Here is a 22576-nt window from a genome sequence, read left to right as displayed (position 1 = left end):
TACAGAAAGGGATAAGAGACTGTCCTAGTTAGGGTTTCTTTGGTTGTGATAAAACACCATGAACAAAAAGCAACTTGGGGAAGGAAGGATTTATATTAGCTGAAGGCAGTCATGGGGGGAGCTTACGGCAGGAACCTGTAAGCAGGAACTGAAGCAGAGGCCATGGAGTAGTACTGCTTACTGGCTTGGTCCTCGTGGATTGCTCAGTCTGCTTTCTTACAGCACTCAGGACCACCAGTCCAAGGGTGGCCCCACCCACAGTGAGCTGGTCCCTCCCACACCAACCATCAATCGGGGAAGTGCCCCACAGGCTTGCCCATGGGCCCAGCTGGTGAGGGCCCATTTCTCAATGGTTCCCTCTTCCCAAATGCCTGGAGCTTGTACTGAGCAGACGTGAAGCCACACAGCATAGCCACAGGAAAACAAGCAGTATAGGAAGTGTGTTAGTTACTTTTCTATTGCTGTGATAAAATATTGACCATGTCAACTTATAGAAGAATTTATTTGAGTTTATCATTTACAGGGACAAGAGTCAGTTGCGGCAGGGAATTGTGGCACTAGGCATCAGTCATGGCACCAGGAGTAGCTAAGATCTCACATCTCGAACCACAGGGAAGATGCAGAGAAAGTGAACTCAAAGTGGTGCTGCCACTCTTTAAAATCTCAAAGCCCACGTCTAGTGACATGCTTCATCCTTCCAACAAGGCCAGTCCTCCTACACCTCCAAAAGTGGTGCCACCAACTGGGGGCCAAGAATTTGTCTGAGACCCCTGGGGACATGTTGTGTGATATTTTGTTTGTGTTCTGACAAATAAAGCTTGCCTAGAGAGCAGAGGGCAGAGCTAGCCACTAGTTAGCCATAGAGATCAGGCAGTGGCGGCACACACCTTAACTCCTAGCACTCGGGAGGAACAGGATGATCAGGAGTTCAAGGCCACCCTGGGCTACACGACATTGAACCAGTCTAAAAGAGAAACAGAGCTAGGCAGTGGTTGGTGCACACCTTTAATCCCAGCACTAAGGAGGTGGAGACAAGAATATAAGGTAGGTGGAGACAGGATCTCAGGCCCCATTCTGTCTGAGGTAAGAAGTTTCTAGTAGCTGCTGCTCTGCTTCTCTGATCTTTCAGCTTTCACCCTGATATCTGACTCTGGGTTTTTATTTAATAAGACTAATTAGGATCATGCTTCAGGGGCATCTCATTCAGGCCACTACAGGTAGAGACTATTCATTCACACTAAGCAAATCTAAATTATAGTATTAGATCTTCCATGTATTAGGACTTTGTGGGCTCAATTGCCTCCTGTCCAGTGAAAGTAGGAAGTGAAATTCTTCCTAAGGTTTCTTCTAGGTCTAACATTTTCTCTTTTAAAACATTCTTTAATGTCAGGTCTGGTGGTACAAACCTGTAATACCAGTTTCTTGGAAGGCTGAGGACTACAAGTTTAAGACCAGCCTGGGCTAAACAGTGATTTCAAGGCAATCCTGGTAGCCTAATGAGACCCTGTCTGAAAATAAAGAGCAGTGGAAGGTGGTCCCATGGCAAAGCTCAGCAGTAAAGCACTTGTCCAGTATGGCAGAGGCTCTGAGTTCAATTCCCAGGGCTCCAATACCAAACAAGAGCAACAAATAACATTGAGACAATGCTGAGGGTCTGAGCATATTTTCCCTCATCCTTAGAATATCAAAGCTGATGAAACTTGACAGAGGATTAAAAAAAAAAAGATGTTTGGTGCCCAAAGCAAAAAGAGTCAGCACTGAGTGCCACCCATAATTCAGAAGTCTGGAAGATAAAGAGCTAACAAAAGCATTTAAAATGTTATTTGTTTATGGTAACAGCTCTTTCAGACTCATTTGAGTGAGTGGTAGAACAAAACTGAGCATGCAAATGAGTCATTTCTAAAAGAATACACCCCTTAAGCATTTGGGCTCTCCCTATTGGCTTTTTATTGGATTACCATGCGTTTTCCTTTAGGGAATAGAAAAGGAGGGTTTTGAAAGGAAAAAAAAATATCCTGCAACATCAAAACAAAAACATGGATGGAGAGGCTATGTGGGCAATACATGTAACCAGCTTTGAAATGTGGCTTCTGATTCTAGGTAGTAGCACTAGGGATGTCCTTGAGAGAATAAATATAGCCAGGAACTTTACCTCAGCGACGAGTTATGACAGCAGGCTTCATGTTTCACGTAAATGGTAACCTTTGCTTAGTGTAACCCTACCTCTTTGTAAGGGAACAGAATTAGACTCCACCAAATGAAGAGCCAAGATCTTGGCAGTCTTACCCTGGAAAGATGAAAAGATACATGGGCATAATACAAATGAACAATGGTGATGCCCTTATATATTGCCTGAATAATGAGGATGCCTGCTTACACTAGCTTCATGGAGAGTGTAAAGGTTCAGGGCTTTGAAAAAAATACAACGTGATATTTACTTAAGAGTGAAGAGTGGAAGGATCTGAGAAAAGCTCCACTAGGGAAAATAAGAGGAAGAGAAATAAAATTAACGAGGTACAATATTTTGTGTTCTAAAACATCAGATGATTGAGAACACTTTGGATTTATACAATAAAGTTGGTGTATTAGTTTAAGTCTTGTTCATTTGATTTGATGGAGAAGTTTAACATGCTACTCTAATTTATTCTCTATGACTTATTCAGATAATTAACTTGAAGTCCACAAAGCAATACATATAATGATGAATTTTTTAATTATGTCATATATTTTTTTGTTTTTAAATTATGTGTGTGCTTATTTTCTTTTTTCCCTTTCTTTCTTTTCTTTCTTCCCTCTATCTGTATATGTGTGTGTGTGTGTGTGTGTGTGTGTGTGTGTGTGTGATTGTGTTACTGATAGATTGAATTCAGCACTTCAAGTATGAAGTGCTCTACCATTGAGCCACACTCTTAGCTCCAGTTGAATATTTTAATGATGGCTTTAAAAAAAATGCCTGCTGTTTTGAAACATGAGAATCATCAAGGTGCACCCTCCCTTTTTTCCTAGTTTAGTGAGACTATTTTCTAGGAACAATGGATTTAGTTGTTTGTTAGTTTTTTAAATCTCTTGGTTCTTTGCCTTATGGCCTTTACATCTATCTCTGTCTCTTTTCCTCAATCTCTCTCTTTTCAGAAAAAGAAATAATTCAAAATGATCTAACATAGCAATCTAATGCCAAGACTAAAGCACTGTTTTGTAGATTATTAAAAAGTTTATTGCCACTGGCATAGTGGCATATGCTTTTAATTCCTGTACTCAGGAGGCAGAGGCAGGTGGATCTCTGTGAGTTTGAGGCCAGCCTGGTCTACACAGTGAGTCCCAGAACAGCTAGAGCTATATAGTAATATTCTGTCTCAGAAAAAAAAGTTTATTTCCACACACAAGGAGTTTTGCCTTCTCCTTGGTATTTCATTATGTTTCTTTTCTTTCTTCTCTCTCTCTCTCTTCTCTCTCTCTCTCTCTCTCTCTCTCTCTCTCTCTCTCTCCCCCTCTCTCTTTCTTTCTTCTTTCTTGATTTTGTCCAGTGCCATGAAGGTAGGCATTACTGATCATCTATACCTCCTTTGGTGTGAAATGCTTACAGTTCTGCTTCTTATGGTTCCCACCAGAGCTAAGAGGCATTTAATACAGAACCATTTACTCTATGAAGTGATGATAAAAGAACACTTATTTTCTAAATAGCACACAGAGTTCTATTTGGATATCTCTACAGCTCAATCCTTATTGTTATTATTTTATTATTTTCTTGTTCCTAAGACCCACATTGTCCATAGTCTTTTCTCTTATGGTTTCTCCATCAAGAGACATGGTGCCTAGTCATGAGTTATGGATGTTACTGCTTCTTTCCCCCTGATACTGATACTCTACTGTGTTTGAAAATAGTCAAAATCTACTTTAAAATGATACTAACTGTGAGGCTCGTCTGGGACTGTGATGGCTTGTTGGGGATTGTTATTTTAAGCTGTGTTACTTTTGTTTGTTGCACTTGTTTAACTCTGTCAATCTGTCTTACCGTATCTGTCTAGAACACCTGATGGTCTAATAAAAAGCTGAGTGGTCAATGGCAAGGCAGGAGAAAGGATAGGCAGGGCTGGCAGGCAGAGAGTATAGATAGAAGGAGAAATCTGGGAGGAGAAAGGAAGAAGTAGCCAGAGAAGGAGGAGGACTCCAGGGGCCAGCCACCTAGCTACACAGCAAGCCAAGGAATAAGAGTAAGATTTACAGAAGTAAGAGAATGGGAAAAATCCAGAGACCAAAGATAGATGGGATAATTTAAGGAAAGTTGGCAAGAAACAAGCCAAGCTAAGGCTGGGCATTTATAATTAAGTATAAACCTCTGTGTGTGATTTATTTGGGAGCTGGGTGGTGGGCCCCCAAAAGAGAAAAACAACCAACAATATTTTGGCACCCAACATGGGGTGCCAATTGTCCTTTCCTTAAATTGTTGCTGCCTTTTAAGTCACAGCTGTCTGAATCAGCAACTGGAACTCTGTTGCTACCAGCAGTGGTTAGGCCTCTGCAAGAGCCACAGCTGAAGGGAATTCTGTTCCCTCAGGCACTGACTCTTTCAAAGCTATGAAGGGAACTTAATGAAACCCCCGTCCCTCTAAAGAACTCAAGATTCAAAGGTTAAAGTGGAATTCTGCTTCTCAGAAAGGCTGAATAGCAAGTAGCTTACTTCCTCTCCATGCTTGAGTCCTCCAAAAAAGCCCTCATGCTTCTCCTCACCCCTACTTAAAAACCCTTCTCCACCTGGCTCCTCCCTTCCACTTCCTGTCAGCTAGTTGCTGACTCAGCTTCCTCATTGCAGGTGAATGTTATTTAATCAAACATATCTTTGCATCCCTAAACAAATGTTCCAGAGCATAAACAAAAGTAACACACCTTAATATAATATTCTACAGCAATGGCTAATCTTGGTTGTCAACTTGTCTACACCTGGAATCAACTAAAACATAAGCAACTAGGCACTCCCAGGTGGGATTCTCTTGATTAGATTATTTGAAACAGGACCAGGCCCTCTAAATGAGGGCAGCAGCTTCCACTGGCAGTTTATATAAAAGGGGATGAAAGAAGGAATCTGCTTTTTGCCTGCTGGCCCTCACTCTTATTGGCAACTTCATCCATCCTGTTGCTGAGGCATTCCTTCACTGATATTAGAACCTATTCTCTAGGGGTCCTCCAGGCCCTTAGCAGCAGACTGGGAATTCTGAATCAACTGGCCTTGTGGATTCTCAGTCTTTGCAGTGTAAGCCAATCTAATATTCTTTAATAGATATTCATCTATCACTTCTGTTCATTGAGAGAACCCTGATGAATGCAGGGGCTTATGGCTGTTCTCCTGTGTCTTGATGTTTGGAATCCAGAATTTAAAAGTAGTAGATAGTTAGTCTCGAATCCATGTGTCAAGATTTGAAGTAGGTACTGCATATCAAAAATGATTACTTCACTTACATGTCTGACACGGGTTTCTGTCACTGTTTCTTCATCCCACTATCCACATAGAAGCCCATCTTTCTGGCCTCTCCCTGTGACCTGGACTTCTCACAGCATTGTGCTATAGGGTAGTTGAATTTCTTATATGGAGGCTTATGGCTCTGAAAGCAAGTATTCCAACAGCCATTTGTTTTTTTAAAGAAAATGTTTCCTCACTTTGTGGTGTTTATGATTTCTTGGACCCAGAATTATAGCAACATATAAACTAATTTGAAAAGACCTAATTTATAGGATTCTTCCACATAAAAGCTCAGACTTTAGGACTTGGATCTAAGAGAATTTCTTCTGAATAGAACGATAAGCCATTTCCCACTTTGTTTTATTAGGAAACTTTCAGCTATAGCTAAGGGTAAGACTGAGGACATCACACCTGCTGCTGCCCTCCTCCTCCTCTGTTTTAGCCACTTCTCTCTGATAAAACAAGATGCAAAACAACTTATGGAAAAAAGTTGTTTATGGTTGTGGGGGGGTATCCGCAATGGTGGGGGAGGCATGGCTGTAGGCGGCTATAATCGAAAGCAGAATGATCACATTCTCAACAGCAAAGATGAAGCAGGAACACAGAACACTGGAAATAGGGTGAGGGTATGAACTCTTAAGGTCCATCCCCACGGATATACTTCCTCCAGGAAGGTGCAACCCCTCCCTGAACAATCCCACCACTGGGAATGGGATGTTCAAATGAGAAATTAAATGGAGTCACCATATAACAGGAGAGACAATACCCCAACTAGACATCCTATGCCACCAACTACAACCTCTTACACAGCCCTAGCACTCATGATGGTAACATGACACCATAACACGACTCTGTAGTCGTAGTTGTTCCTGTGAACATAGTATTCATCTTGACAATACCTACAAACACTGGTGTGTGTGTGTGTGTGTGTGTGTGTGTGTGTGTGTGTGTGTGTGTGTGTGTGTCTGTGTCTGTGTTTGTGTCTGTGTGCCTGTGTACAGGACTAGGTGACTGGAATGGGATACATTTTGTTGAGTCATTATCCAAAGGGGCCTTCACAAACATCACAGGGTTTTGATTACCCTCTACAACTAACTTGAGGATAGACATATTGATGAAGTCCCTACTTATTTATGCTATGAAACATGGAGAAATTGAGCCTGTGACCAGCTAAAAGCTTTATCCTTACTAATTAGCATTTACTGTGCTAGAGTCTACTTGGCATGCTATGGCAGGAGAAATTTAATATCATTCAAACTACAACAGTGACCTGTCTGCAAGATATACAGGTGCAACAGTGGCACAAATATTATGGAAATAACCAACTATTTTTAAAAAATTGGCTTTAAGATCTACTCCATGAGATGGAACTCATACTTGACACCACAAAAGTGAAAACTTACTGCTATTATTCTACCAAAGGAACATAGCAATGAAATGGCTTATCACTCAGCCCTCACCAGAGAAGCTTCCTATTGCTGCTGATGCTAATAGCAGAGAGACCCACAACAGGACAATGTGCAGAGAGTGAGAAATTTTGGAGTACTCAGTCTTAAATGGGATGTTTCATCAACCCCCCCCCCACCTCAAGGCTCAGGGATCTATGCAGAAGAGAAGGCAGAAAGATTGTAGGAGGCAGAGGTGGTGGGTAAATCCACAGAAACAGTATCTTTCAGACACAAGAGGACAGATGTACGTATGAACTCACAGAAACTGTGATATCGCACAAAACCTGCATAAATTCAAACCAGGAAACATCCCCATGTGGAGAAGGAAAAATAGACACAAAGTTCTACCCCTAAACAAAAAGCTATTCAAGAGTGATACCTGCTGAGAAAGGAAGATCAGTTTTCTTTAGTGTAGTAACAATGGGTATATCAATGACACTCCAGGACAAACCCCATGTCCAAGAGTAGTTGGCCAACACAGAATGAATTTCATGTTATTTAGTGTGCTTTTAAAATTTGTTTTAGTATTTTTTGTCTTTTTGTTGTTGTTGTTGTTGTTGAGGGAGGAAGTGAGAGAGTGATCGAGCATGAAGTTGGTGGCGTAGGGAGATGTGGGAGAGTTAGGAGTAACTGGGGGAGGGGGAAGAACATACTCAACACATATTGTATGAAAAAAATTAAATAATAAAAAGTTTTTAAAAAATCCACCTCTAAAAAGGGGAAGTAAGATCCCTTTTAATGTCTTTACATCCTACAGTAGACACTTTATATTTAACACTAAAACGTCTATGTCCTGTGATTCATATTATATTTATAAGTAAAAGAGAATGACTTTTTGAAAGAAATGCTATTGATTTTAGTATGTAAGTTTTCACATTATAAAGTCATGTCCAGTTTTTAAGAGGCTGTTCCATTTCTGTTTGCCCTAAGAACAGACAGACAGACAGACAGACAGACAGACAGACAGACACACACACACACACACACACACACACAGAGTATTTGCAGGTATTGCCAAGATGAATACTTTGTGCACAGGGACAGCTAAGACCACATAGTCTTGTTGGGGTGTCGTGTTACTGTCAGGAGTGCCAGAGCTATGTAACTAGAGGACTACGGAGGAGGAGAAGCCATGCATTAAACAGGCTTTGCAAATTAAAGAGAAAAGACCATGCCCAATGTTCACTTTCAAGTTTGATTTTTAATAGCTGTAAAAGCTGACCATTCTGGCACATTCTGGCATGGCTCTATGTACATAACCATCTAGGCACATGCTCTATATACACCTTATATACATAATGTCATTCACCGCAGAGGTATGGCTATTATTCTCATTTAACAAATAAATAAACAAGCTTAGAGAGGTTAAAATAATTTCCTAAAGCCACACTGATTGTGAGTGGCAAAGACATCAATGAAATCATCACCATTTACCTTTAGAGCAGTAAGCTCTTACCATCTGCTCTCTGTGAGAACTTCTTGTAGCACATCTTTCCTATATACTCCATATGGGTGGGAAAACAGGCCTAGGCCTGGACAAGAAGCCCAAAGTTCTTAATTATCTTTGAATTTAGAAGCAATGTCATAAGTATCCACACAGTTATGCCTACCAATAGTCTTCACATACATAAGATCAGATCAGAAACTTACCTCTGACTGTGTTATCTGTTTGTTGCATAGATGTGTTATGAAATCAGTGTGGTATTGAGATGAACTGAAGTGTTGGTGTGTAAAAAGCTGTTTGTCAAATACAGTGGAGACAGATGGTGAGATTGTTGATTCCAGGTTTTGGATGTGAAACAGCTGCAGGCCAAAGCCTCGAAGAACCACACACAAGGCCTAGCAAAGGCAACACTGTGTGATAAAGAGAAAAAGATGTTTACGCAAGCCAGCCAGTCAATAATGCCTGGATCCAGCCCTGATGTTACAGAATATGAGAATAGCTGACCATGTTCTCCGGAAAGTGCTGAGGCATAGTGCCAAGAGAGGAGGAGCTGGCTGACAGGGTATGAGGCACTGGAGCCCTCCCTAACTTTCTCCGATTAGCATAGTTCAGCGTAGATCAGTGCCACATCTGCAGTGTTGAACGGTGTGAGAGGCTGAGGGGCTGAGGTACAGAGTAGGGTAGAGAAATGGGACAATGACGTGCTTATAGGTTGCTTGTGGGTCAAGGAACATCTTGCAATGCCAGGAAATCAGGGCAGAAGACTTGTGGCAAAGGATACCCATGCAGACAGAAGAGTCTGGGAAGGCACCCAGACTCTTCTGATGGGGAAGTAAATAATACAGTCAAAAGCATTGTTTGATAGTGTCACGTTAGGACTCAACATTTAAGGTCTATACGAACATGAAAATCTTGTTAAAGTGCAGATTCTAAGTACAACTGGGGGTGGATCCTGAGGTTTTTAATCATTTCTCAAAACGGGAGGTGAAAGTTGCTCTGCCTGTCTGTAGACCACCCTTTGAAAACTAGCATGAACAAAGTCTTAAATTGGGAAAAAAATGTGAAGTATGAAGCTAGATGTGGTGGCACAGGTTTATTAACTCAGACCTTGGGAGGTTGAGGCTGGATGACTGTAGGTTCAAGGACAGCCTGAGCCACATGGTGAGTTTGAGGTACTGGTGTGTGTGTGTGTGTGTGTGTGTGTGTGTGTGTGTGTGTATGTATGTATGTATGTATGTTTCTGACAATATTTATTGAATCTTCAGAGCTACAGAAAACACATGGTGACAAGTGGTTTAACAGGAAGGGTTGGTTAGGATAAACTCTCAAAGAGTCTTGAGAGGGTAAGGATTTAAGTGACATCCCAGATTAAGAATTGCCAATTTCTGTATTAGGTAGAGTGTCTGAGAGCATCTGTACTTAAGTGATGTTTCTTTCTTTCTTTTTTTTTTTTTTGGTTTTTCGAGACAGGGTTTCTCTGTGTAGCTTTGCGCCTCTCCTGGAACTCACTTGGTAGCCCAGGCTGGCCTCGAATTCACAGAGATCCGCCTGGCTCTGCCTCCCGAGTGCTGGGATTAAAGGTGTGCGCCACCACCGCCGCCCGGCGTGATATTTATTTCTTATCATGCATAGGACAGATGGGTTAAAAGTTTGAGATTAGGTACCAAGTGAGTGTCTGCCTAGGCTACAGAGTGAGGTCAATGCTAGTCTAGGCAAGTGAATGAGTAGTAAGATGGCTCAGCGAATGAGGGCCCTTGCTGCCAAGCCTGAGCTCAGTCCACAGAGGCCACAGGTTGCCTTCTGAACCCCACATGCACGAAGACACATGCACACAACCAGTAAATAAATGTGAAAATTGAGTATATACCTAAATATTTACTGTATACGATATTACTAATTACTAATATAGTATATAAAGATACTGTATTAATAATTACTATATAGTTTACACACTGTATTGCTAATTATAATATCATGGCTGTGCCATATTAAAGGAAGAGTCTAACTCTTGGAGTCTTATAAACCAACAGGAAACTGCCCTGCCCTGCCCTGCCCTGCCCACTTCTCACTTGTCCTTGTGGACAGAAGGCCATCCTCACAATTGAACAGCACATTAAAAGCTGTATGGAAAAGGAGTGCACAAGTTCTTGTCTTCAAGAATTTTTTACTGGGGGGCTTGAGAGATGGCTCAGCAGTTAGGAGCACTAACTGCTCTTCCAGAGGACCCGGGTTCAATTCCGAACACCATGTGGGAGCTCACAGCTGCCTGTAACACCAAGATCTGACACTCTCACACAGACATACATGCAGGCAAAACACCAATGCAATGAAATAAAAATAAATAAATTATTATTATTATACATTTTTTTAACCAGGGCTTTACAAGGGAGGCAGTTACTTTTTTGACCCCCTACTGACCCAGAAAAGTACTCAAAATCATGAACAGATGTTATCAACCTTTATCCACATGTTGCTTCTAGCATTTATTATGGGCATTTCTTCTTTCCAAGACCTAACTCTCTCTCTCTTTCACTATTCTGGTTCAGAGTGTGGAAGGATCATGAGGGAGAAAGAGGGGGCATAGTTTAAGTTAAAGCTGTGAATTCAACCAGGCTTCTAAAAGCTGATTACATAGGAAGTCCAAAGCATAGTAATATTGGTTACATGGCTTTCTTAAAGGCAGACTAAATTTAAACAAGCTGAGTTCACAGTAGAAAAATAGATTGAGTACACAGTTGTAAATGGTCTCAAAGCATATTATTAATGTAGTTGCAAGGATGAGCAAACATTTAGTTTCTGAAGGCAATTTTGTAAGAGACGGAAAAGTCATTCCCACACTGTATTCTATATCAAAACCTTGGAAATAAATTACTGGAGACATTTCAGAAAATTAAACTCTAAAAAAATACAATCAACATGAAAAGCACTATGCAATGAATAAGGGCGTTTTTATGGACTTGGGCATTATACACACAATGACAAATTTTCTGGAGAACTGGAATCAACTTCTTAGTGTTGAAAGAACTTTAAAAAAATAAAAGTTGTCAGAGATGAAGGGCAAAAACTCTAGAAATTCAGAGTCTAGAAAGTATAAAGTGAAAGTAAAGTTGACCCTTTCTAATCGCCAATTTCTTGCACATATTTCCAGAAAATATGTCTGCACAAGTAGTTATGCATATAAAATTATTTTTTTCTGTAAATGGGGTATATGTATATATCTCTAGTTATCTGTGCTTCAGCGTTTCCATTTTATGTAACATTTCATATATGATCATTTGAAAATAGCACATGAAGATATGAGCAAGTTTAAATTGCACAGGATGTTTACATGATTTTTAATAGTTGGCTTAATCAGTTCCCCATTGAAATATATGTGGGTTTTTTAGAAACAAACCTAAGTGGGAAGCTTTGATATGTTTTTGAATGATTTATTGTTATCTATAGTAGTGGATATAACAGGAAAATGAACACATTTTCCATTTCAATAGTTATGGCCAAAAAAATTGCCCTTTCCTCATTTGCTACATTCTCAGCATCTACTTGACTATAAGTTCTTTATAATCAATGCAATACATTCTCTTATTGTTTGGTTAGAGTGCATACTTTTTCCTCATAGAGGATGCTGTTCGTCTCTTCTGTAATTATTGTCACTTATGCTTCCCCTTCATTTACCACACTCAACATGGAACATTAACAATGTATCTTTACAATGTAACATTAACATGATTTTATAGAGCACAGTAAATTGGGTATTTAACAAATCAAATTTTGAGATTAAATTCTTCTTTTCTCCCTTTAAAAAGATAATATGTTGTTGTATCTTATATTTAACACCAAGATGATGACATTTGATCTTTCCTGTTTGAAATTAAAGAACAGTTGCATTTTATCCATACTCCAATCTATTTTGCTTTCATGCAATTTTGGAAAATTCCTGAAGCAGAACACACCTCCCCAACTGGGTAGAATTGTGTAGTTGACTTTACTCTCTCCCAATTCTGTTAAATTAAAACGTTACTTCCCCCCTCCCCACTTTGGTGAGAATAACTTTGGAAATAAATTTGTACCCATGACTATAATTCTGTGCATATGTGTTGAGGGCCCATACATCTATTGGTGATATAACCAGTTTCTAAACTATATCTATTTAGGAAGTCCTAGAAAAAAAACAACAATAATGCTGGTATTGGGTTTGACAGTTGTGGCCCAGGGCATCAGTGGGACATGGAACAGAATTCTTGCTGAGGAATATGATCCTCACTTGATTCTAATTTTATCTTTGTGCTACAGCTCTAAAATGTGCGGACAGCTGGTGTTGGATAAATCTGTCCTTACAAGCTGCGTGAGGTTGACATAAAATTAAATACCTGAGGTTAAATCCAAATGCAAAGATAGGGAAACGGTTGAGTCGTCTGTTGCTATTTCACCTTCTGCATCTTGGTGGATACTATCCACCATGAAGTCCTAGAAAACAACCTGAGGCTTATTATTAGCAGGGCATGGGCCTGATCTTGTTAAAGCTCAATACTTGAGAAAAGGAAGAATAGATTCTGGCTTTTTACCCCATCCTCCACCCTGCTGGTAAAACGATAGGTCGTACATACCTGATTTGGTAGCAACCTTTCCTTTGTCTTTCTCCCTTGAATAGGAGATTGCTATCAACAGTGAGGCCCACACTTCCACCTGGGTTGGCATAACAAGACCCTGTGACCTCTGAGAGTTTGCAGATGGGGGAACCCCAACCCCTTCTAGACTTTTCTCAGGTGACTAAATAACTTGCTGGTTGTTAAGGAATAAATCTAGGTAGTGAGGTCACAGAGTAGTCAGGCTGCTGGCACTTCTTCAGATGACTGGATTACCAAAGTAGAAAAGCACTAAAAATAAATCAAAGCACAGGTTCTCCTGCCAAGGGTAGAGTGCTGAGATAGCTAGTCTGCTGGGAAGGCTGTTGACATCATCGGGTCTCCTAAGGCACTATGCAAACTGGAGCCTGGATGAGAGACAGATTTGGTTATCATCTAATTGTTAGTAAAATCCTTAGTTCTTGTCCTGATGACCTATTGCTACCCCTTGCCTGATTCACTTAGTTTTCCCTCTTTCTCTAGTTAAATTTGTCCAGCTGATCTTCATAGAACAGGCCTTTTTTAGTGTTTGATTTTAGTGTGTGTGTGTGTGTGTGTGTGTGTGTGTGTGTATACATGCAAGTTTGTGCATCTGTGTGGTGGTCAGAGATCAACTCTCACTGTTGTTCCTCAGGAATCATCTACCCTGACTTTTGAGACAGGGTTTTCTCATCACTAGGACCTAGGGCTTGCTTATTATACCAGGCTGAACCAGTGATCCCAAGGATTCACTTGAGTCTGCCTCCCCAGCTCTGGAATTACAAGTACATGGCTTTTTTACATGGGTCTGGAATTGAACTCAGTTATTCATGCTAATGTGGCAAGCACTGTAACAACTAAACTATTCCCCAGCTCCTGATTTCATTTTATTTTAATTTTGAGACAGAGATCAGGCTGGCCACAAACTTAGAGACCCTACTGCCTCTGCTTCATGAGCTTGTTCAGCACCCCTGGCATGACAGATTTTATTTTTAGTTGACAAATAATTGCATATGACAGCAGGTGTGGTGGCACATACTTATAATCTTAGCACTTGGGAAATGGAGGCAGGATGATTGTGGGTTCAAGGCCATACTCAGCTATGTAGGTTGAAAAATATAGAGCCTCACTTTATGATCAGAACATTGGAGACTCAGTGTAGTGAACTTGAGGTAGCTTATTTTACAACCTTGCACAACTGGATCTCAGCCTAGAAAGAAAGGCACCCTAACTGAGCACAGAGAACAATTTTCAGAGTCCGAATGCAATCCTCTTCCTTCCTCTTTGTCTCAGGAATCAGGAGGTGCCATATTACAGGTCATATAGGTCTTATTTTCCTCTCTGCGACGTAGGCTGCATATGTTTATTTGTTTTACATCCTGCTTATTTTAAAACTTCCCAGGTTCATGGCCTTGTCACATCTGCAGGTTGTCAGGCAAGTTCAGCTGTGGGTAATTTTCTCCTCGAAGTTCGAGTTTGTGTGGGTAGAACAGAGTTCAGGTTGGGGGAGCTAGCTTAGTCGGCTCCTAGTGCTTTCTCGTCATCTTTACCTGGACCTAAGATGACTCAAAATACTTTGAATTTGAAAATAAACTATCAGGGGAAACCTGCAGAGACGACCAAACTAAAGTAGTGGGAACTCATGAAAGTTGTTTAATGGCTATGGAGCTTGCATGGGATTGGACTAGGTCCTCTGCATGGCAAGACAATTGTGTAGTTTGATTTGCTTGGGGGACCCCCTGGTGGTAGAATCAGAAACCATCCCTGGTCCATGAGGGGGTTTTTTGGAGCCCACTACCTATGATGGGACACCTCATGCAGCCTTGAGGCAGGAGGAAGGGCTTGGACCTGCCTCTACTGGATATGCCTCCCCCTGGGAGGCCTTGCCTTCTTGTGGCAGGGAGTGGGGTTGAGTTGGGGGTGGGGAGAATGGGGAGGTGGGAGGAGGGAAGAAGGGGATTGCTGATTGATATGTAAAATGAAAAAAAAATTTCTTAAGGCGCAAAGCTACACAGAGAAACCCTGTCTTGAAAAACAAAAACAAAAACAAAAAAAGAAAGAAAATGAACTACCAGATTATATTTTATTCAATTGTCAGCTGAGGCTAGCCTGGGCTACAGAAGATGCTATTTCAAAAAAACCAGACAGACCATGGGGCTGGCAAGGTGGCTTAGCAGGAAAAGGTGCTTGATGCCAAGCCTATGATCTGAGGGAGATGTCTAGAAGTCACATGGTAGAAGGAGAGAACCCATGCCCACAAGTTATCCTTTGAGAACCCATGCCACTTTGGTCCATAATCCTCTGCCTTGATTGCTGTGGGCCCAAGATGATAAGGCAGAATACCATGGCAGCAGAGAGTGGTGGAGAAGAGCTACTCACCATGGAGGGTGGGGACAAGATACACCCTCCAGAGACACTGCTCTACCTCCTACTAGTCCATTCAGTTATGAATTGATCAGTGGATTCATCCATCATGAAGTTAGCACCACCAAGACCCCATCACTTTTCAGTTGCTAACAAGGGGTTAGGTCTTCAACTGTATTCAAATGGCAACCCACTGCCAGATGTGCATTCGAAAGAAAACAGGTTGAATACATTTCACAAAGTTCCTGTCATCCCAAACAAGCTGGATTTTTCTGTGAGAAGCTGAAGCTTCTACTCCCTGTAGTTTCCAGGATTAGACAGCAAACTTTGAACAAGGACATAACTGCATCCAGCATTTAGCAGCTGGAGAGTGTGATGACAGACTAGATAAAAGGAAAAAATTCTAGCTTCTCTTTCTGTAAACTAGGCATAGTATAACATGGTGTAAACATTTCAACAACCATCTGCCTCGGTTGGCATTTTTAAATGTCTTATATAGACCACTTTTGCTTCATAACGTCAAACTATTTTTCTTTCTAGTTTCAGTCAATTGTTTATGCCCCCTCCCCTAATAAGAAATGCTAGCAAGGATACAGAAAAAAAGAGAACCCTTGTATCCTGTTGATGGGAAGGAAGAAAGGATGGGTATTCCTCAAACACTAACAATAGAACTACCATATAATAATATATCTGAAAGAAATAAATTCATCAGGCAGAAGGGATATCTATATACCCATGTTTACTTCATCTCTAGTCACATTAGCTAAGATATTAAATCAGCCTGGGTACATGTGGAAATATGAATGGATAACACACACACACACACACACACACACACACACACACACACACACACACATTTTATTCAACCATAAAGAAGAATGAAATAAAGCCACTTGTGATGGCTGTTCTTAGTTGTCAACTTGACTATATCTGGAATGAACTACAGTATAGAAATGGAGGGCACACTTGTGATCTGGATCTTGATGCAGGAAGACAAAATGCCTTTGATCCAGATCTTGAGGCTGAAAGACAGAGGCTTTTGCTCCAGATCTTGAGGTGGAATGACACACCTTTAAGGCCACACCTTCTACTGGAGCCTATATAAGGACAGTGGAAGAAGGAGGGGTTCATTCTTTGCCTGCTTGTTCTTGCCTTGTCAGCACATTCATCCCTTCACTGCACTGGAGCCTACTTCTTCAGGACTCCAGCACATACAGAAGACCAGCTGAGACACCCAGCCTTGTGGGACTGAGCAGCCACTAGATTCTTGGACTTTCCATTCTCAGATTTACAGCTAGCCATTGTTGGACTGCAGCCTGTAAGTCATTCCAGTAAATTCCCATATATATATATATTTATAAATATAAATAAATATCTAAAAATAAATATATTTATAAGTATAAATGTCTATATACATAAAATAAAATAAATAAATCTTGACTCTTTTGCCTGTTTATGGGACTCTTTTCTTCCTACTGGGTCACCTTGTCCAACCTTGATGTGATGATAAGTTCCTGGTCTTATTGTACCATATTATGCTGTATTTGGTTGATGTCCCTGGGAGGCCTGCTCTTTTCTGAGGGAGATGGAGGTGGTTGGACTCAGGGGAGAGACTTCGGGGGAGGGTAGGGAGAGGAAATATATGAGAGAATGTAATATATGAAATAATTAAATTAAAAAAAAAAACTTCAAGTAGAGCTGGGCCTGGTAGCATATACCTTTAATCCCATCACTCAGGGGGCAGAGGCAGGCAGGTCTCTGCAGGATCTACATCAGTGGTGTTGTGGGAATCCATTCCATTCAACCAATGGCTTTGGGGTATCTGATTCTATGGGTATGGTCTTGTCTGAGCATGTGATCGCTTGAGAGGAGGGAGAGGCCTGGTGGTGGTGGTGGTGTACACCTTTAATCCCAGAACTCAGGAGGCAGAGGTAAGTGAATCTCCATAGAGAAACCCTGTCTTCAAAAACCAGTCCCCCCCCAAAAAAAACCCCCAAAAACCAAAACAAGCCAACCAACCAACCAACTAGCCAAACAAACAAACAAACAAACAAACAAAAAACTAAAACAAAAGAGGAGGGAGAGAAGGGTCGCCCTCTCTCTTGGGGTGAGGAGACTTGGCCAGGCAGTGGAAAGCGGCTTGTAGTTGGTGGTCCTCATTGGCCCTGAGGAGAACGGAAGCTGGGTCAGCAGCGGATCCACAGCACCTCTACCTTGCTTTGTATTAGTGAGTCTGTTTTCCATTGCATCCCTTAATATATCTTTGTGGCTGTCTTACCGTGGTGGTTCCTAATCTTCCTAATGCTACAACCATTTAATACAGTTACATTGTGTTGACCCCAATCATAAAATTATTTCATTGCCATTTCATAACTGTAATTTTGCTACTGTTATGAATCATAATATCTGATCTGCAGGATATATGGTATGTGACCCCTGTGAAAGGGTTGTTTGACCCCAAAAAAGGTCGAGACACAGAGGTTGAGAATAGCTAGTCCACATCGTGGGTTCCAGGACAGCCAGAGCTACACAGAGAGGCCCTGCCTCAAAAAACAAAACAAAACAAAAATGTTCAAGTAGGAGAATAACAATTAGGGAAGAGAGAGAAGGGGGCAGGAGGCGGTGGGATGAGAGCAAGAAAAGGAGGGGAAGGGTGGATATGGTCGTGTGTGGATGGAAATGCCACAGTGAAACCTTTTAATTAAGACAATTGTTATGCACTACTTATAACTTTAAAAAGAACAAAACTGTTTTTTTTTTTTTTTTTGGTCATGACAGAAGCTGGGAGGATTTGGTGTTACGCCATTTTCAATGGTAACACACAAAAAAGACAAACCTTCCTGGAATGATTTGAGAACACAGTACCTCCCTCCCTAAAGGATATCACGTCCTAGCCCAAGGACAGTGGTTTATGCAACGTGATCACGAGGGCTGAGAGCATACAGAGATCTGCTACCTGCCGGAATGTGTGACTCAGCATCTGGAAGCAGCTTCTCCACAGGCTGTCCACTCTCAAGGAGAGCTTCAGGTCACCCGTGCTGCCTTCAGGCTCTTTTGCTCCTTTTAAAAAAAACCCTCGTCCAGGCCTCCAACGGACACAGCTTCTCTTGTCACAGTCGCCTAAGTGGGGAGCTTGCAGGCTTGAGCCACTACACCCTGCTTCCAGGAAACTTTAAAAAACAAACAAATGCGACCCCAAAGTCAGAGAAGAGAAGCTTTTTGCCATGGTGTGAGTTATTGTGAAACTTGGAAGAACAGCGAGACATTCCCGAGTGCCTTGAATAGTGGGCATTGACATGAAAAACTTGTGGGCCATCCAACCGTGCGTGTCTCATGCCTTTGCCTTTCACTGTCTTTGAATGACCTAACCTTGAGGTGGTGGTGAGACTGTTTCCTTATCAGTAGAAATGGGTGTTGTCTTGAGTATAACTGAGCTCCAACTGTACACACAAGAAACTTGTTTGGTGTCTATTAAATGGATTTCAGCATTTCTAGTTGCCTCTTAGCCAGTTTTTAACATCACAGTCCTTTATCGTGACCTGGAGGAACTGAAGAAGAATTTGAGATTCACCAGGAGCAGGGGACTGTAGGTCATACTGCTCAAGAGCCCTCTACTGGGCTTCTCTGGGGCTTTAATTCCAGGGTAGCTCAGGGTTCAAAGCTGGGACAGAGAAGCAATGATGAACCTACTGAGTAGTTCTCATCACTTTCACCAGGTGTGCTCAGGGGGCAGAAAGTCTCACTGACAGACGGGGCCTGTTTGCACAATGTCCTTGAGTATGCTGAAGTGAGGAACCCAAACATTGTGCCCCTGCATTCACTGGGCAGGCAGAGGCATATCCCCAGGAGAGTAAGCAAACTTCTGTGGGAACAGGGTTCACTCAGCAGCATAATGTAGGAAAGTCTATTGTATGTCGGTTACAGTCCTTCTGTTAATTAAATGAGTTAAATACAACTTTTGACATGACTTTATTTACATTTGTATGTATGGTAGTCATAATTTAACTTCAAAAATTATCCTTTAGCAGAAAGAAATCAAGATTTTTTTTACATTTTCTTTTTTTAATTTAAAATTTTTTAATTTATTTTACATATCAACCACAAATCCCCCTCTCATCCCTCCTTTCGCTTCCCCCCCAGCATTCCCCTACCCCCATCCCCTCCTTCAAAAGGGTAAGGCCTCTCATGGGGAATCAGCAAAGCCTGGTACATTCAGTTGAGGCAGGGCCAAGGCCCTCCCCCTGCATCAAGGGTGAACAAGGTGTCCAACCATACGTAATAGGCTCCAGAAAGCCAGCTTAAGCTCCAGAGACAGATCCTGATCCCACTGCTAGGGGCCCCTCAAACAGACCAAGCTACACAACTGTCTCACATATGCAGAGGGCCTAGTCCAGTCCCTTGTAGGTTCCACAGCTGTCGGTCTAAGGTTTGTGAGTTCCTATGAGCTTTGTTCAGTTGTCTCTGTAGAATTCCCTGTTGTGATTTTGACCCCCTTTGCTCATATAATCCCTCTTTCCTCTCTTTGGCTGGACTCCTGGAACTTGGTCTGGTGCTTGGCTGTGGATCTCTGCATCTGTTTCCATCAGTTACTGGATGAAGTCTCTATAATGACAGTTAGGGTATTCACCAATCTGATTACTGGGGTAGGCCAGTTCAGACACCTTCTCCACTATTGCTAGTAGTCAACGCTGGGGTCATCCTTGTAGATTCCTGGGATTTTCCCCTAGCACGAGTTTTCTCCCTTGCCCCCAAATGTCTCCCTTTATCAAGATATCTCTTTCATTGCTCTCTCACTCTCTCCCTCCCCAAGCTCGATCATCCCATTTTCCTCATGTTCTCATCTCCCATCCCTTCCCCTTTATTGTTCCTCTTTGTCCCCAGTTTACTCATAGAGATATCAACTGTTTTCTCTTCCCCCAGGCAATCCATGCCTCCCTCAGAGGGTCGTCCTTGTTTCCTAGCTTCTCTGGAGCTGTGGGTTGTAGACTGATTATCTACTACATCTAGTATCCACTTATGAGTGAATACAAACCATGTTTGTCTTTCAGAGTCTGGGTTACCTCACTCAGGATGATATTTTCTAGTTCCATCCATTTGCCTGCAAATTTCATGATGTCATTATTTTTTTTTACAGCTGAGTAATACTCCATTGTGTATATGTACCACATTTTCTTTATCCATTTTCCAGTTGAGGGATATCTAGGTTGCTTCCAGGTTCTGGCTATTATGAATAAAGCTGCTGTGAACATAGTTGAGCAGGTGTCCTTGTGGCATGATTGAGCATTCCTTGGGTATATGCCCAGGAGTAATATCATTGGGTCTTGAAGTAGATTGATTCCCAATTTTCTGAGAAGTCGCCATACTGATTTCCAAAGTGGCTTTAAAAGTTTGCACTCCCACCAACAGTGGAGGAGTGTTCCCCCTTGTTCCCCATCCTCTCCAACATAAGCTGTTATCAGTTTTTTTTCTATCTTAGCTATGCTGACAGGTGTAAGATGGTATCTCAAAGCCATTTTGATTTGCGTTTCCTCAATTATTAAGGATGTTGAGCAGTTCCTTAAATGTCTTTGAGCCATTTGAGATTCTTCTTTTAAGAAATCTTAGTTTAGATCTGTAGCCTACTTTTTTAAATTGGATTGTATTAGTATTTTGGTGTCTAGTTTCTTGAGTTCTTTATATATTTTAGAAATCAGCCTTCTGCCAGATGTGGGGTTGGTGAAGATCTTTTCCCATTTTGTAGGTTGTCATTTTGTCTTATTTACTGTGTCCTTTGCCTTACAGAAGCTTCTCAGTTTCAGGAAATGCCATTTATTAATTGTTGTTCTCAGTGTTTGTGCTACTGGTGTTATATTTAGAAAGTGGTCTCCTGTGCCAATGTGTTCTAGGCTAATTCCTATTTTCTTTTCTGTCAGGTTCAGTGTAGCTGGATTTATGTTGAAGTCTTTAATCCACTTGGACTTGAGTTTTGTGCATGGCGATAGATATGGATCTATTTGCAATCTTCTATATGTTGACATCCAGTTATGCCAGCACCATTTGTTGAAGATGCTTTCTTTTTTCCATTGTACGGTTTTGGCTTCTTTGTCAAAAATCAGGTGTTCTTGGATGTGCAGATTAATGTCAGGGTCTTCAATTTGATTCCATTGGTCCACATGTTGGTTTTTATGCCAATACCAAGCTGTTTTTATTACTATAGCTCTATGATAGAGCTTAAAGTCAGGGATAAAATTTTGGGCAGGCAAGACAGCTCAAGGGGGTAAAGGCCATTGTCATAAAACCTCAGTTTGCTCCTAGGAACTTACATGGTAAAATGAGAGGAGCAATTCTCTCAACTTGTTCTTTGTCTTCCACACATATGCAATGGAATGTGCATGCACATGCACACATATGCACACTAAATGCATAAAGAATTAAAATTTCAACAAATTTAAACATCTGATTGGTGTCCACCAGTGGTTAATGATGGGATGGTATTACATTCTATAAAATGGTTGCTCTATGGGCAGAACTGTGTGAGTGTGTGTGTGTGTGTGTGTGTGTGTGTGTGTGTGTGTGTGTGTGTGTTAGTCACTGTCTCTTGCTTTGAAGACACACCATAACCAAGGCAACTCTTGTGAAAGAAAGTATTAATGGGGGCTTACTTACAGTTTCAGAGGCTTAGTCCATTATCATCTTGGCAGGGAGCAGGATGGAATGCAGACAAGTGCTGGAGCAGTAGCTGAGAGTTACATCTTGAGTCATAGTCAGAGAGAGAGAGAGAGAGAGAGACAGAGACAGAGACAGAGACAGAGATTTGTGGTTTTATTTAAAAATCTTAGTCTGATTACATAGAGCACAAGCTACTCCATCTTGGTTTTGTCTTTTAGTCCCAAATAAAAGCTTCTTATATGTTCTGTTAGACATTTCTCTGCCTAAGAATAGGTATGGGCAGCTGTGGAGCCTCTGTGGGACTGGACTAGGCCCTTTGCATAGGGGAGACAGTTGTTTAGTTTGACCTAGTTAAAGGGACCCTGGTAGTGGGATCAGGACCATTCCGGTGCATGAGCCAGCTTTTTGGATCCCAGTGCCTATGGTGGGATACCTTACACATTCTTGGTTCATGAGGAGGGACTTGGACCTGCCTCAACTGAATATACTAGGTTCTGCTGACTCCCCATGGGAGGCCTTGCCTTGGAGGAAGTGGGAATGTGGGGTGGGTTGTGGGGGAAGGCTGGGAGGTGGGAGGAGGGAGGAGAGGGGCACCTGTGGTTGGTATGTAAAA

At 41.5% G+C, this 22576-nt stretch overlaps 1 protein-coding gene across 2 annotated transcripts in view; it reads right to left on the bottom strand.

Annotated features, from left to right (window-relative positions):
* Positions 1 to 22576, bottom strand: part of Myot (myotilin) — a 65480-nt gene that overhangs the window by 30537 nt on the left and 12367 nt on the right. The window contains exon 1 of one of the 2 annotated variants that reach the window (XM_028881738.2): positions 12952 to 13034. The exons of the other annotated variant lie outside the window; for it this stretch is intronic. The gene's annotated coding sequence lies outside the window, so the exon portion shown is untranslated. Of the gene's footprint in view, positions 1 to 12951; positions 13035 to 22576 lie in introns of those variants that run through there. 2 annotated transcript variants of the gene reach the window in all.

This window comes from Peromyscus leucopus, chromosome 19, assembly GCF_004664715.2.
Source record: "Peromyscus leucopus breed LL Stock chromosome 19, UCI_PerLeu_2.1, whole genome shotgun sequence".
NCBI classification, from domain to species: Eukaryota; Metazoa; Chordata; class Mammalia; order Rodentia; family Cricetidae; genus Peromyscus; species Peromyscus leucopus.
This window is presented reverse-complemented; position numbering and strand designations above follow the sequence as displayed.